The 14,730-nt window shown below is 40.4% G+C and overlaps 1 pseudogene; it reads left to right on the top strand.

The window, feature by feature from the left end:
- Nucleotides 1–5,993: 5,993 nt before the first annotated feature.
- Nucleotides 5,994–9,805, top strand: LOC110143554 (MOB kinase activator 1A pseudogene; annotated as a pseudogene).
- Nucleotides 9,806–14,730: the final 4,925 nt, after the last annotated feature.

Below are 14,730 nucleotides of genomic sequence, written 5' to 3'. Positions count from 1 at the left end.
ACCTGGGCATTATCCTATGTTGACCTTGGTTACTTAGATATCAGGGCTTCTAGCCCTCCAAACACGCTCATGATCCAAAAGATTTCTGAAAATAGCTTGTATATACTAATAAGAAATGCTTTATGTGCTCACTTTTTAAGTATATGCTTAGTTGCTCAGTCGTGTCTGACTCTTTGAGATTCTTTGCAACCCCATGGACTATAGTCCACCAAGTCCTCTGTCCATGGGGTTTCCCAGGCAAGAATACTGGAGTGGATTGCCATTTCTTCCTCCAGGGGATCTTCCTGACCCAGGAACCGAGCCTGTGTCTCTTACGTCTCCTGCACTGACAGGCGGGTTCTTTACCGCTAGCACTACCTGGGAAACCCTAAAAATCTAGAGCTGTGTCCTTGACCTTTGGGGAACTTTTCTCGTGTAAAAATGAAGTAGTTGAAGCAGGTTTTCTGATTTTATAGACCAAGATGATTTAAATCAGGAAGATTTTTTTTATAAATATCTGAAAAATCTGTGAAGAGATATTAAAGTATCATCTTAATGATCTCTAACTGGAAACAGAGAGTTCTATCTTTTCATGTGGAACAAAATGAAATTCTTCTACCTTGGAGATAAGCAGAACCCAAGGCTCTTAATCTCAGCAACACAGTGCATCCAAGACCAGTGCACTCAAGGAGTGTGGCACCTAAAGATGAAAAAGCAAAGTGCCATTCATCTATTGCTTTCTGCATCACTGCGCACCTTCTAGGTCTTAATACCTCTGACCTATGGCCTGAGCTCCTTATCTGGTTGACTTCCCTTTAATCTCTTTCTCACCTCTCCAGTAAATCCTCCATACTGACACTGGTTGTGCATTTTTCCAGAACAAAGATCCCTCATGACATTCTTCCTTCATTGGATTTCTGCATCAAGGGGAAAAAAAAAAAAAAAACACCTTGTCTGCTGGCCAGTCATTTAAAACCTTCCACAGTCTTCTCTTGACCTGTCTTTTCAAATTTGTCTTCTTTACTCCCTGTCTTCTGTACAACTCCACACTGTTGTAGCTATTCTTCTGAATGCATTCTGCTTTCATACTTTCTGAGTCAAGTTGAAGCTTGCTTCTCAACCTCACCACTAACCCCATCCCTCTACTGCCAATCTGACAGTGGGGTCCTACCCCCCTCCATGACCTTGTTCAAATAATTCCCTACAGAGCCCTCCTAGATTTCTGCAGTTGGAAGTAATCTGCCTTTTGCTTTGATTCCCAGAGCACTTTGAACCTTTTCCAGAAAACTCTTATAAGAGCTGGCTGCTTTGTCAGTTACCCTCACTGCCTCTCTCTCACAGGATGAACAGCGTGTGTGCCTTAATCATCATCATGATCCCAATAATACCGAGCATAGTGTGAATATTTGATAAGGATTCGGAAAACATTTGGTGACAACCGAAGGTAAGATAATAGCCAAAATATCATGCAAATAGCATGCAGGAGGTCATACCAAACATTTTGTTAGTTTTAATGGTAACTTTATTTCTGGCCTTATTTGTAAGACTATTTGGCAATAAAGAACATGGTAGATAAAACATTTCTATCCCCTTTATTCAAGATAGCCATTCTATCTGTTTATACTAATAAAAATAAAATCTTTATTAGAGAGCTGAGAGTCAAACAGAAGCGGTTGTGATATTAGCATTTAAATAGAATTTGGGGTTACCCAGATATAACACAAATTTGCAGTATATGATTATTGAGAATTAGTTCTCCTACCATTGTGTAATATATATTTTTTTAGCTCATTGATCAGGGTTCTTCTTTGTTTGATTTTAGAACACTCCCTCCTGTACCACGGCCAACAGGCCAGAGAGAGTTGGTAAAGACTACTGATAACTATCACTTATGTATCATTTTATCATGTTCTGAGCACTTGAATGTATTTTAGGTTATTTAATCTGTGTGAAATCTCTTCAAGGCAGGACTTGTTTCCTTTCTTGAGTGAGGAATCTCAGGCAGAAAATGTCATGTCTCACATCTAACATTCAGCAAATAGCAGAACCAGGTTCAAATCCAGATTTTCTGACTTGGAACAGCCAAGCTACAAACAATGTAGAAGAGCTGGTCTGTAGAACAAGAGAATGAAGAAGAGTTGGTCTTTAGAAAACATCATTCGTGGTCCATCCCCTGACCTAGTCAATGTGTTGGTGTATTCCCAGAGTATAGCTAACCTTGAAAAAATCCTTATAATAATTCAATTTCTCTGTATAAACCAACTTATCTACTTGTGTTTCAGCAGTACCAATATTACACTAAAGCATATCTATGACCATCTCCCAAGATTAGTGTAGTTTATTCTCTGAAAGAAAGACAAAATTATCCTAGAGCTTATTAGAGCTCCAAAATGGGGAATGTGGAGTTAATGCGAGTCTCTTCATAAATTATCAAATTATCTTGACCTTCAAGAAAAGTTCAGGAGGTGCTTCCTTCATTCTCCTCGCCTTTCTAGTTTCTTTTTAATTTTATTTTTACATTGTCTCCTCTTTCTGAATACCAAGGAAATGTTTCTAAGGAGCTCCGCTCTGGAAAGCAGCTTGCCCAGGTCCCTTTGCTCTGTCTTCTCCTGTATTCAGAGCCATCCATATCTTTGCCTTCACGACTTTCAAATTCAGTGTTTCTTAGGGAGCCTTTGATTTGCTCTCTTTTGTTCTTCTCCTGACAGGACTGGCAAGTCATTAGATGCCCTCTCTGTGTATCTGCCAAGCTAGCTATATTTCCCAAGTCACAATTGGGCCATACGCTTTGACATGCATGCTTTTTGAGACAAGGGAAAAGGATATTAAAATTGAGATTGTCCCCAATTCTTCGGATGTATGGTCACCATACCTATCTACGTGTATTTTGTGTCCTTTATTCTGTGGCTGTAACTTTCCTTCACATAAGAACAAAGGAGAGGGACTTGGATACCTCCCATTCCTGACTGGATATGCAACTTAATTCTGTTATGCCTCCTTATTCACAATACCTCTCCACAAATGTCCTTGAAAAATAGAGACTAGTTAATTTAGAAGCATCTCAGGGATATGTTACCACTCTCTTTAACATGATCTTTCTCCAAATTGTTGCACATAGCATTCAGTAAATATTGTGGAATGAGCGAATAAACAAATTGAAGTAAGGCTGAGGTGTTTTTTTTTTTTTTTTTTAGCTGTCGTACACAACTGCTCTTTGTGGTTATTATTCTTCTGGTTTCCATTTTTTGATCCTTGGTGTGTGCCACAAAGGTGAGGCAAAAGCTAACCCAGACCCTGAATTTTTCTGATAGCATCTCTGATAAGCTGTGGCAATTTAGTGACATTAGAGTGATGTCAAAATCTTGACCACTTCTGTTCTGCATTTGTCTCCCATATCAGCACCGATGATTGAGTCCCAATTTGATTTGATCAAGACCTCTTGGGTATTGGGAATATATCCTCTATGTATCACTGCAAGCTTATATTAATACTGAGACTCAAGGTATTTTGTTTTATGATTTAAATCTATAATGTCCAAATCCTGACATATTTTCTCTGCACTAAATGAACTCAGACTTGCCCTGAATCTCAAGATATGACCCTAGCAATGAAAAAGGAACCTTTAGGAGAGACAAAAATACATTTTCATTCTGCTACCTGCGCATCATATTCATTAGTTTGTTCCCAAGTCTAAGAGGAGGGTAGGTGCTAACCTGATTTATAAAGTTAATTAAAGTTGTTGGAACATGTCACATGACAACAGGGGATTCTGTGAATCTCAGTACCTACTCAGTACCTTTTGTTGGGCAACCACACATGATGCAGCTGAAATTTGAGTTTTCTCTTGCTCCTTTTCATTTCCTTAAATGATTATGCAAGACTGTTAATGTCTTCAATGAAGTTTTAGGTCATTTATTTATACCACAGAATTAAACTAGCAGGCAATCATGTTCCTGTTAATTTTGCTTTGTAAATGGCATGATGACTGGGCCCGGGGCTGGCGGTTTTCAGTCTTTACAGAAGATCTCAGAACATCTTTATTCCCTGTTTCTTCCTTACATCTCTGTATCAGTGTTGCATGATGGTGAGGAAATGGCCAAGATGAAGGGAAGCTAAAGGGGGTCAGGTGTGGGCATTCCAGCACAAAGGTGTCAGGGAAGAACAACAGAGGATGTTTGGGAACCCGTAAACAGTTGCATGGAAACAAGGCAGGAAATGGGAAGAGATGAAGCCAGGCAAGTTGTCAAGACCACGTGGGGAGGGGCAAGGATGTCATGTGGTACTGGGGAGTGGGGGCCTCCTCACCAGGTACAGGGAGGCCCCCCCAACCCCAGGGGTGAGCCAGGAGTGGTGCTATTGGACTTGCATGCGTGCCTTGGGCAGCTGCGTCAGGGGGAACTTTGTGAAGCACAATCCTGGAAAAAGAAAGTCAAACTGGGAGAAAGCATGGAGGCCCAGGAAAAAGATGATAAGTGTTGAAACTGTTAGTCATTCAGTCGTGTCCGACTCTTTGTGACCCCATGGACTTTGACCCACCGGGCTCCTCTGTCCATGGGATTATCCAGGCAAGAATACTGGAGTGGGTTGCCATTTCCTTCTCCAGGGGGATCTTCCTGACCCAGGGATGGAACTCAGGTCTTCTGCATTGCAGGCAGATTATTTACCAACTGAGCCGGAAGATAATAGAAAAGGGGAGGATGGGCTGAATCTGAGAGATATATTAGGAGAGGGGCAGGGCTATGTGGCTGGCTGGTTGGGTGGATCTGGGGAGGGAAGGAATGAGCCCTAGTTCTGGTGGAGGCAAGGCGAGACAGGAGGGGGCTGTGAGGGGGCTTTGGCAGCTGTGACAGACAACTCAGGAAGAGCAGCAGCAGTTTTGTCCTTCAATTCAGCAGGGTCTTCCTCAAGGTCAAATGCTGGAAGATGGTGAATGGGGTGCAGGAGACATGGCATTTGAGGTTCTGGTGTCATAGCCACAGACCAATGTGTGACAGTGAGAAGTGGAACTTTGAAGCTTGCAGGAGGGGCAGGCCAGAGATGACAGATCTGTAAGTCACCAGCTCATAGCTGGTGGTTGAAACTGAGAATAAACTTACTTACCCAGGGAGCACATGGCAGAAGAAGAACGCTGAGCTTGGCAGAACTCTAGATGATGTAAACATTAAAATGTTTATATAATTACTTTTTTTTAGTAGGTACTCCATGCACATTATATGATATCCAAAGGGTTCAAAAGGCTAGAGAGAAGTGAGTTTTTCTTCAACCTTGTCCCCTGGCTGTCCTGCTCCCCGGCACTGTAACCACCTTTATTGGTTTCTGGTGTATCATTTCAGATACTCTCTATAAATGAAAATGTTTGCAAGTGTTTGTGGTGGTTGGGATCATTTCAAACAGCGCCATCTCCTGTTCAGTCTGGCTGAGTTGCGGTCCTTGAGGACCCACCTACATGCAGATGTCTAACAGTGAGAAATAGATCTTTGATGCTTGCAGGAGAGGTGTGGGCCAGAGAGAACAGATCTGTAAGTCATCAGCCCCCAGGTGGGAGTTGGAACAGCAAGAGTGAATTATCAGCTCCTGGAGTGTTTATTCCTTTCCAGAAATGCAACACAGAGGGAAAGAGAGGACTGGGCAGGGGAAAGGAAAACAGGGAGAGAACGGGTATGTAACCTCAGGAGAAGTGAAGATGCGGTGGGACATTATTGCTTTCAATAAAATAAATTATTAGAGAAAAAAAAGAGAACACTTTTTGTTTGTGTTTTGTTTTTTTTATTTTGTTCCAGATAGCTAAGGGATGGAGAAAATGAAACTTTATGATAAAATGGAAAGCATAGGGTGTTTGGAAGACTCAGATGGATACCCCAGAGACATGCCTTCTCTATTTGTTTCCTTAAGACTTACACTCTGGGAAGTCTCCAGAAGTCTTAAGAACCAGAGGCATCTCAGTAGTATGCACTGAACATATATGGGGTGTTTTTCCTTCTAAAAACGTTCTAGCAACATTTTCCTGCGGCCTCATGATGCGCGAAGTAGCGCCCTGTAGCTCGGAGCGTCTCGGCTGTGGCTTGCTGCCCTCTAGTGGCCAGCAAGGAACCTCCCACTCCGGTTCTGTGACTTCAGTGAGGAGGGCGAATGGGGACTGGGGTTTGTGCTGAGTGTCTGAATGACTTATGTGGAGGGCTCCTTGGGAACTTTGGAGACTATCGGCCTCTCTACCCAATCCACCATTTACCCAGATGAGAAAATTTCCTTGGTCCAGAATGCATTATGGAGGCAGTCATTAGGGCCAGACTCGAACTCATTGTTTCTATGATGTAAACAGTATTCTAAAGATAATGCTTTCTAGTTTCTCTGATGAAAGAGATGGCAGGCAAGATGTGGTTGGAGCAGACCCTCGTGAATATGTCAGGAGGGAAATCAAATGGAAATAGTGTAAACCAACCAAGTTTGTAAACTCTAAAGAAGTACATGTATACACAGCATTATTTTAGAGAAAAATATCAGTGATCACGTGGCCTCTGCAATAGTTTCTTGGGCAAGATGTGCAACTTCTCCAAGCTTCAGCTGGCCCATCTGGGGATAACAATACATCCTGCACGTATGTGTGGCTGAGATCACATGAGTCGATGGTTGAAGGGCTTACTTTTACCTTTCACTGTGCTTGACTGATGCAGTATTATTAAAGATTTAATAAATTTAGCTATTATTTTTAATGAAGCCCACACACCTCATGCACAGTGAGGCCAAACAAAATGAAATGTCAGAGTCTGGAGCAGAGAAAGATTCATTGCAGGCCATGCTTCTCAGGTAGCTTAGTGGTAAAGAATCCACCTGCCAATTCAGCAGACACAAGTTCAATCCTTGGGTCAGGAAGATCCCATGGAAGAGGAAATATCAACCCACTGCAATATTCTTGCCTGGGAAATCCCATGGATAGAGTAGCCTGGTGGGCTGCAGTCCATGGGGTCACAGAGAGTCCGACGCGACTTACCGACCAAGCAGACATGCAAGGCGATAAGGTGGCTCATATCTGAAGTACCTTGAGCTCCTGGAAGGGTTTCAAGGGAAGCACTTTTAAAAGCCAGATTGGGGGGGAGTGGTGACCTGGGGGATCATGCACAATTCTCTGATGGTCTGATGAGGAAGCAACAGGGTGGTGTCACAGGGGTTAACTTTCTCAGTCCTTAGGCTCCAGGGGGCCTGGGACTTTGCGCTGTCATCGGTCATCCAGTAGTTAACATCTTCTATTTGGTGGGAAGTTTTCACTTCTGCAAAGCAACTCAGAAAATGTGCATCAAAGGCAATACTATTATCCAGGTACTTCAGAGAGGAGCTAAAGCAGAGTATGTTGTGGGGGGGGAGGCACCATAGGGTCCTGCTCAGTTACATTATTATTATTATTTTACTGTTTTATTGTGTTGATTATTCTTTAAGAGATACAGTCCCAGCTTTAGCTTTATGACAGACCAGGAGAACCCTTCCATAAATAGAAACTCTCCTTCCCAGTTTATAAGGGTGTTTCAAGTCCACGTTGCTCCCACTTAGTTAAAGCAGCACTTAAAATTCCTCATAAAGCTCTCCTCAAAGAGATGGAAGGGGAAAGATGTACTTGAATGGCCACTTGATGTGAAGAAACTGTAGAAGCGATTGAAGTGAACTTTGAAGTCCTTGATAAAATGGACCTCAAAGCCCTCACAGGATGAAAATTTTGAATCACCTGACTCTCTGACCTACTTGTTGCCTGGAAATTCATGAGCAGAGGCTGACAGCAGAAGGGACCAGAGACACGTCTCCGCACAAGCTTGTGGCTGACCCCGCCCCGCATTCTGGAGAGAAACTCCATTCTCTCCTCCTCAGAGGTGGGCACTTGGGTCCCTCCAGTCACCCAGGGATGCTCCTGGAATGGCACACAGGCTGCCCACGACAGCACCCTCCCTCCCAGCGCCACGCGCCAAGAATGCTTTCCTAGTGGAGGAGAGATGGGCATCAAGCTGAAGGAAATCAAAATAGTGACTCTGCAGGATGACTGGACAGAGACCTAAGGAAATGACTGATAACAAAAACTGGCAAGGATGATTTAGATACCAGTCTGATCTTTGCATGATATAAACATTATAACTTCTTGTGTCTTGGCAGAAAATAATACAAACATCATCATCTAATTTGTCAGTTCCGTCTGACAGTCACGGCATTAATAGAACACTGTGATTAGGGTGCAAAGAGAGGAAACTATACAAGCTTGAATTGTGACATAGAATATACTTAATTCTTCTTTATGGAAGGATAGACGAACAAGTTGGTGAATTGGCTGTACTACATAATGGACTATGAATTCCTAAGAAGGATCCATCACTATAAGTCAACAAACATTTCAGTATTAAAGGAATTTCCCTGGCAGCGCAGTGGATATAAGAATCTGCCTAAAAAAAAAAAAAAAAAGAATCTGCCTGCCAGTGCAGGGGACATAGGTTCAACCCCTGGTCCGGGAAGATCCCACGTGCTGTGGAGCAGCTAAGCCCACACACCACCACTACCAAGCCCATGTGCTGCAACTGCTGAAGCCCGTGCATCTAGAGCCTGTGCTTCACAACCAGGGAAGCCACCACAATGCAACAAAGAGTAACCCCCTCTCCCTGCAACTAGGGAAAAGCCCATGCAAAGCAACAAAGATCCAGTGCAGTCAAAGCTAAAATAAATAAAAATGTTAAAAAGCTATTAGTGCCTGGACTTAGAGGGAAAAATCATAATGCCAAAATAGCTCATGTTATTGACCATTTACTGAACACCAGATGCTATGCAGAGTACTTTTCACACATTATCTCATTCTTGAGACACACAGCCAATTTTCACATTTTACTGGGGTTCTTTAGAGAATTTCTTTCTTTCCCTTCATATGATTTACCACAATTCTTCATTATATAGTGTTTGGCTATTTGATGTCCAAACGTGATAATTGATGTTCGACATTATAATTGCAGTGTAAGTGGAATCTTTTCTTGTGAAATATGGCTGGGTCCATTTTTCTGGTTGGTGATGTGGGGGAGGCAGCACTGGGCTTTGCCCCAAGTTTGACCCCTGCTCAGGGTAGCAGTAGTCTGTATTTTGCTGTCTACAGACTGAGGAGTGTCTACCCCTCCTGGTTCCCAAGTATTGACTTTGTACACTGCACTGCAACCCAATGTTCTCTCCTTCCCCAACCTCTACCCTCACCCTCAAGAAGAAAAGAGCTTCCGCTTCAGCAGTCATTCTAATACATTGAAATCCACGAACATCCCTGAAGGAGCTCATCAGTATGAACATTTAAAACCTGCAGAAGCACTGTCGGAAATGGGAACACAAAGGGAGCTGCCATGTTGCCCGAGCAAGAGGACCTCTGTCAATGGATGACAGTTAACACTATGGATTTCTTCAGCCAGATCACACCTCAGCACTGAACCAAGCTGCAGATCCAAGATCTGAACATCACTGGGAAGATGGTACTAATTTTGACAGTAGTCACGTGTCCTGCTTCATAATATATTGACCATTTGATGCTTTGAGTTCAGGATGAACTTGACTGTGAAGCTCTTTTTCCTTCTAAGGTTGGTGTCCCATTTCCCCAAAATCTTATATCTGTGGTAAAGACTCTTCTAAAGCCTCTGTTCAGAGTTTACTGCCCACCTTTCTTACCAGCACTTTGATTCTGTGATGTAGCCGCCATAAAAGGCCTGTCATAGCGTGTCCTTTAAGTACTTTATTTGTTCAAGATTTCAATTTGATTGATAGAGGAGAGTTGGCACCACTTCAGGAATTCATTGAGGAGTTTGGATTGAAATACAGATTTCTTTAACACAGTTCTCTTGCTTCGTGTACCGTTTGACTTGTCTTATTGCTAATCTGCCATAGACTTGTGTTGGAGGTTGAATTGTGCACCCCCAATCATATGTGGCAGTCCTAACCCCCAGTACCTTATTTGGAAGCAGAGTCCTTGCAGATGTAATTAAGTTAAAATGAGGTCATTAGTTTGGACTTCAACCCAGCATGACTGGTGTCATATAAAGGGGAAATTTGGATATAGAGACATGTACAAAGGGAGAATGTCCTGCGAACATCAATACTTAGACATATCACCCCTTTCTCTAAGTCCAAGAGGGAAACCCTAACAAATCCTTCCCTCACAGCTCTCAGAAGAAACCAACTCTGCCCATACCTTGATTTTGAACTTCTAGCCTTCAGATTTGAGAGACAATGCATTTCTATTTTTCTAAGCCATCTGGCTTGTGGTACTTTGTGTCCTGGCATCCATAGCTAATAAAACCGGTGATACAAACTTTGAGAAACCAAGGTACAGACACCCATTGTCTGTGTTAACTGATAAAATTATTCCAGTGGTAGGTTGGCTTCAAAGTAAGAATACAAGAGTGTAGTTAGCTTTGACGTACTCGAAGACCTGTTATTTCATGAAGTCACACTTGTAATATATGATGACTAACTTGTACTTTATTAGTTTAACATTGTTTCTTTGCTGAAGAAATTGAATCTTTTTCCAATGGCAAAATAATGGATAGTGAGCATTTCAGCCAGTAATTTATTGGTTTCCAAAAGTTTTGAAACCAAATTTCTTAACAGTACAATCACATCACCAGATAGGTTTTATACTACTTCAATCTAAACAATAAAAAGAGACTTTTTTTTTTACCATTTAGAACATATGTTTTACTTTGTATTTTATTTTCATGTTTGTATAGAAGTGCTTTTTATAGTTAAGAATCTACCTACTTACCTGTCTACCTATCTTGCTATCTTCATTTAAAAAATTCATAATTGCTATTTTAATAAATATTATATGACACATGTGGTGTAGGAGCAACTAAAGTTTTTCCTTAAATTCCTTTTTATTTTATAATCTTTGAGATTTTTATCAACATAAACGTATCTACATTGTTAGGAGGGCATATGTGTGTGTTTATATACACGGAAATGATATATATCAGAAATTATTAATATATATTTTACATCTTCTAAGGCTAATCTTATAGATTTTTATTTTCAAATGCCTCATTCAAATTAATTTTAACATATGAAGAGTTTGGTTAAGAAAAAAAATCTTCTAAAGGATTATCACAAACAGCGGTCTCAAAGCTACTGTTTTCATTCATGTTATAGTGTGAGAGTCCACAAGGTTTATCCCAATAAATATAAATTAAGGAAGACCACAATAAAAGTCATGAAGATATCCAAAAGTATATAGCACAGCTAAGTTACGTTGTGCTATCTCAATCTTAAGGATTGAGCCCTCATAGGAGTTCTGTTCTTTTTAACTGTTTTAGTATCCATATTCAACATACTTTATTTCAGTTAATAAAAAGGACCTTCCCCTTAAATAAGAAAGCACCTATTTTTCCTTTGGATCCTAGGACTTACTCCAGCTAACGGTTTAGAATATATTGAGGCACAACAAGTGTACTGGAAGATTTGGAAAAGAAACGAAGCTCTAAATTCCCCTACATTCTGTATTTCAGAGCCCTAATTTTCTTAGTCACTCACTGACCTCCTTGATGGCTTTGATGAAGGTTAGATTTGATAGTACTTTTTGTTTTTTATTTTTATTATCCCACTAGGCTATAAAGAAAATTGTTGTTTAGGAAATTCCATTTTATTAACTCAATTTTAATAAACTCTTAAATACATACAGCACTTGAAAGAATTTTCATCTAATTTATATCATCATTTGTTGAGTGAGACAGTGGGCTGTCACTTGTGAAAAAAAGAGAAAAGCCCTCTGTGAAGCTAACCTATAATTTGCCTGTCAGCCATTTTGTAGGGGTGTCTAGATAATGCCTAGAATGTTACTGCCTCTCAACTTTAAATTAAACCTTGTCACTTTTATTTTATTTTTCCAGAAGAAATTAACTTCTATTTTTCAACTAGAGTCACATTTTCATCTTCATTTCTAGTATTTCTGTTATTCTCAAACACAGGGGTCCTCACTTTTTTACATGTATTTTCAGCACTAGAAATCCTCTCTTTCCTCATGACTACGCTTTAAACCAAACATCATCAGATCCCAAAGACATTCATTGTTAACCACAAACCAAAAGCTTGTAATTTGAGACTCATGATGTCCTTTATTATTTTTAATAAACACAGTTATCACCAGGTACACAAAAACCCTGATACAAACATTATTTGTTTGCATTCAAGGCCAGGGAGCTGAGGGTAGAAGAAAGCTGAAAGTGGAGAGAGTGGGAGAGGATGACACCCTCCTGACTTGGCTCAGAAGCTAAACTTTGAGGAGTCAGAAGAAATCTGACTTCTGTTTCACTTTCCTGGTATCTCTCCGTGCCCTAAGCCAGAGTGTCTTATTCCACAACCCATACTCCCCTGCCCACTCCAAATCACAAGGCCTCTATTCTCAATATCTGTAATCTTTGCTCTTTGCACCTAATCCCACTCATAGGATGGAGAGAGCTTGCTACATTGTGTAGTCAATCTGTGGCGCTTTTATCTTCAGGCCTTTAAAAACAAAGATTTTTAAACCATGGGGCCATCATAGATCTTTGTTTGAATATTGATGATTCCATGTGCTACCGTGTTGGTTTTGGCCCCCAGATCTATCTATCTTATTCTTCTTCCGTGATTTTATAGGACTGCTAGTTAATGAAGTGTTTCATGGTAGACTGGTAGCATCCTAACTCAGGTAGCTTCCTAGTTATTCTAGAAAAGCAAATCAGTGCTCATCATGACTTTCACAACAACAAAGGGCAACTTCCTCTAGTATTGCAGAGGCCCCAGGGCCAATTTTACTGGTGAGTTCAAGTTTTCCAAACTGCTGAGTTTTCCTTATTATTCTCTGGGCTTTCTCTCTGAGTGGTGAGGTTAAACCAGAAATGGAGCTTCGTAATCATAATATCACTATGTCATTAGCAGAAACAAATCAGGCCTAAAAAATCTAAGTTCTAGAAGTTTGTTTCCAAGTAGACTCAAATCATGGTGCTAGTGCTGCTGGCTGCTCCTGCCTCTCAGGGTGGAATTCTAGCCGGAGGAGTACTGGCCTGGACAGTTAAATTCATTAAACAAGGAGGTCATTAGGCTGAGGTGGCTGTAATGCCACTATGTAAGTCAACTAAAACCTAAGCCTACGAATGCCTCAAGGTTGTGAAATTGAAACCTAAGAACAACCAGTCACAACAAGTCACCTAGGCTTTAAGCTGTAGCCCATCGAAGAATTTCCTCTCTTTGCCTCTGCACTTCTCTATATAATCTCTCCCCCGGCTCCTCATGACACTGTGCTCCTAACTATTTCCAATTCCACTGGAATCAATTGTTACTCTGATAAGCTCATAAAATTTTTAGTATGCCTCGGTTTATCTTTTGACAGCACCAAACCCTGAACACCTTCATGGAGGGATGTTATTTCCTCCTACACATTCAGTTTGGTGAGTAGATTTGATTTTTGCTTCTGTAGAATTTTGGCAAAAAGGGAAAATGATCATCTGTTTTCAGTCTTTGTAAGTTTTGCATTATATTGTGATGTACCAGGCTGTAAAAGGCTTCCAACAGTAGTAGGGACATTACATGAGGTGGCAGTAATTTTACTAAATCAAGTGCATTGAAATTTGCTTGAGGTTTTTCTGATTATCAAATTCTATGCCAAACAAGTGTTCTGTAAATCCAGATGGATTACCAGTGGGCGGTACACTTGTTATGGAACATTACATATTTGGTCTACATCAGAAATAGTAAGCGTTGTTTGCAATCCAAAATATTTTTAAATGTTCTTTTTATTAAAAAAATTAACCATTTTTAATTGAAGTATAGTTAATTTACAGTGTTGTTAGTTTCAAATGTACAGCGAAGTAATTCAGTTATTCATATATATATACACACACACATACACACACACACACACAAACACACACACATATATATATTCAGATTATTTTCCACTATAGGCTCTTACAAGATACTGAATATAATTCCCCGCACTATGCATGCTATACAGTAGGTCCTTGTTGGTTATCTATTTTATACATAGTAGCATGTATATGTTAATCCCAATCTCCTAATTTATCTCTCCCCTACCCTCACTATGTCATTTGGTAACAATAAATTTGTTTTCTTTGCGAGTTTAATTATGTTTTGTAAATAAGTTCATTTGTATCTAGAGTGGGTTGCCATTCCCTTCTCCAGGGGATCTTCTTGACCCAGGGATTGAACCTGCATCTCCCGCATTGCAGGCAGATTCTTTACCATCTGAGCCACCAGGGAAGCCCATTTCCTTTGGTAACCCTACATTTGTTTTCTTTGTGGGTTTATTTCTGTTTTGTAATTAAGTTCATTTGTATCATTTTTTTTAGATTCTACATATAAGTGATATCATATATTTATTTTTCTCAGTCTGACTTACTTGACTCATTATGAGAAACTCTAGTTGCATCCATATTGCTGCAGATGATATTATTTCATTCTTTTTTATGTCTCAGTAATATTCCATTGTATATATAAACATCTTCTTTATCCATTCACCTGTTGATAGACATTTAGATTGCTTTGATGTCTTGGCTATTGTAAATAGTGCTGCTTTGAACATATGGGTGGATGTAGCTTTTCGAATTAGAGTACTGTCTGGGTATTATGCCCGGGAGTGGAATTGTTGGATCATATGTCAAGTCTATTTTAGTTTTTTAAAGGAACTGACATTGTGTTCTCCATAGTGGCTACACCAACCTGCCCTCCCTTTGCCCTTCCTCCTCCTTTTGTATCCTCTTTTCA

The sequence above is a fragment of the Odocoileus virginianus genome, chromosome X (assembly GCF_023699985.2).
Source record: "Odocoileus virginianus isolate 20LAN1187 ecotype Illinois chromosome X, Ovbor_1.2, whole genome shotgun sequence".
Taxonomy (NCBI): domain Eukaryota; kingdom Metazoa; phylum Chordata; class Mammalia; order Artiodactyla; family Cervidae; genus Odocoileus; species Odocoileus virginianus.
Note: the sequence above shows the minus strand (reverse complement) of the source record. Positions and strands in the feature narration are given on the sequence as shown.